The sequence below is a fragment of the Apium graveolens genome, chromosome 3 (genome assembly GCF_009905375.1).
Source record: "Apium graveolens cultivar Ventura chromosome 3, ASM990537v1, whole genome shotgun sequence".
NCBI lineage: Eukaryota > Viridiplantae > Streptophyta > Magnoliopsida > Apiales > Apiaceae > Apium > Apium graveolens.
Genome location: NC_133649.1, coordinates 14,078,595 through 14,081,529, shown reverse-complemented (window position 1 = coordinate 14,081,529; position 2,935 = coordinate 14,078,595).

The window sequence follows — 2,935 nt, the reverse complement described above, 5'->3', positions numbered from 1 at the left end:
GTGCAATCAAGGTCTGATGGAGTGCATCCAAGGAGGCCATCAAGGTCTCCTTTTGTGAAACCAAGGAGGCAAGCAATGCCTGATGAAGTCCAGCCCAGAAGGAGTGGAAGACTTGCCATTGTAGGCAAGTTTACATTCCAGAACACCAAAGAAACTGCTCTTCGACTAGATGATGTCTAAGATCCAGTTTAGCTATCTATTAAGAATTTTATGCATTAATTATCAAATCATGAGCTACATGTGTAGTTGACAATATTATGGAGATGTATTTTGGATATGAAACTATAGTTATGCAATTCTCGCTTTTGAATTAAATATTATGCTTATCATTACATAACAGTGATTATTGAACTCAAATAAGATAACATTACAAACTTCATCTTAACAGAACTCAAACTAAATGAACATTACAAATTTTATCTTAACAGAACTCTTACACTACTAAAAATCCTTGTTCATGACAATCATGCTAACTAAAATTACAAGAATCACAGAGAAAATCATAAACTGTCTTTTCTTTTCTTTTTCAAGTTTAGCCTTTTTCATGGCTTTTCTAGACAACTTGCCCTCAACGATGTGTAGTCTTTCCTCAACAAGAGATTTTTTTCTCGATAATTCTCCAATAACATCCTCAGCTCTACCATTAAATTCAGGATCAATCCAATCAAAGTAGTCACACTCATCAATATCCTATATCAAAAAAATCAGTTAGCTTGTATATTCAGGATCATAGCTTGATAACAACCATGAACAAAAACAATGATTATCATAACTTCGTTTTGGAGCAAACAACAAATCTTCTACCAGGATTTCTAAGAGTCCAAGATATCCTTTGCCTAACCCTTTTCCCGCACCAACACACCTTATGATCCCATTGTTGAAATGAATCCATGGATGAACTTGTTGATATGTTTGACATAGGGCTTTAATTAGTAATAAACCCAATTGAAAATCAATTTTTTGTTATGAACCCTAGTATAGAGATGCACACATATATATAACTGGGGTGAGGGGGAATATGCCCGTTATATCTGACTTGGAGACATGTAGGAGCCAGCTGGGTGCTGATTTGTCTCAACTAGCCGTTATGCTGACGTGGCAAACGGCGTCAGTAAACTGTCTGTTAGTTTCAGGACGTAGTGGTACGGATGATATTTATGTCTTTTAATGTGTTTTAAATGAGACCCCGAATTTTTCAGTGGTGAATTTGAGATATCGAAGTTTATTTAGTGGCCAATTTGATATTTAACCTGTATGAGTTTTGATAAGCTTTAGCTTTTCATTATGTTCCACCCAAGAAGGTTTCTTGATGGACTTATCAATATCCTCCTGTTCTGAAATAGAATCCCTAAGTCATGCTGACATAAATTCAATATGCTTGAATCCTCTAGGATAACTGAATGAATAGATATCTTTCCATCTTTCATCCTTCTTGCTGAGAGGAGCATTCCCCGTAGATAAATCATGAATCTTCCCTTTTGATTTCTGCCATAGCTCTCTCCTTAAATTCAGAATTCTTTTGACATAGATATTACATGCTTGATCAGCTCTCCTTCTGTGAGTTCTTTCTTGTTCATCAGGTTCTGAATCATGAGAAATAACTGTCATATTAAGAACTGATTCATCCAATACATTGATCACCTTCTCATCAATATCAAAGTCAGCTTTCAGATTCACAACATCAGAATCTGCCTTTTTCTCAGGATTTGTGTCTGCTTCAAGAGACACATTTGCATTAGCTACATCAATTTGAGCAAAGTCAGCGGTTGACTTCTTCTTTCTGGGGACAATCAATTCTTCAGTATCCTCAGCTTCTTCTTTTACATCATTTCCTTACATAGGAACAAAACCTTTTCTGAATAGAACATTCAGAAATGCAGAATCAATTGCAGAACCTCGACTTGAATTAGAGATTCTTCCTCTTCCTCTTCTTCCGCTGGCTCTTGTAGTTCTTCCACCTCTTTTTCCTCTTCCTTTAGAGGTGTTTGCTTCAGCTTCAATTTGAGCCAATAACTCCTTCTGTTGCATAACTGCTTCTTCAGTTGTTAAATCAGGAAATTCTTCAGTTATCAATCCAAGAGCACTTCTGGCATTCTTTTGCTCAAACCTCTTATCCTTGTAATATAGAACAATCTCTTCACCTATTTCCTTGTATCTGTAAGGAAAGAATAATCATTTAGCATCTGCTAAGTTAAAGATTGTAACATCACCAGTTTTAGGAGCATTAGCATTAGTCATGTGCTTAACTCCATGAGCACATGTAGACTTTCCTTGTCCAGAACTAGATCTTCTAGAATGTTGAGGTTGTTGAGCAACAGGAGCAATCTGAACATTAGCAACTAGATTCTTATCACCATCATCATTAGTATTTTTATCTTTCAACTGAATAGAGTCAGGTGTACATTTTGTGATAGCTATCTTCTCCCCCTTTTTGGCATCAGGATTTGAAAGAAGAGAAAACATAGCATCCAGTTTATCAGCCATTGAAGACACTTTATCTTCCAAGGAAGAAAATCGAGTATCCATGCTTTGTTGAGATTGAACCACAGCTCTAACAGCTTTCTTCACACTAATGAGTTTAGCTGAAGTAAGTGGATTAACCATACAAGCATCAATTTTATTCTGTAAAGTGGTATGAGATGTCTTCATAGCACCAAGTTAAGAGAGAATTCCTTTCACAGGGATGGTAGAAGCCTTGAGATGCAATTTGAGGTCAGGGTTTTGAAGTTCATCATATGCCCTGTGAACATGTTGCATACCAACAGCTGAGGAGATAGAAGTATGTGCATCTCTCCATGCAAAATCCCATTCAGCCTTTCAAAAATGCTCAGCATCAGCATTATAATAAGAGGGATTAGCATTGAAATGTGAAGAAGAACCAATATTGGACTTCTTAGACGCATCAATAGCAGTCTTCAGCTGAGCTGTGTCAGGA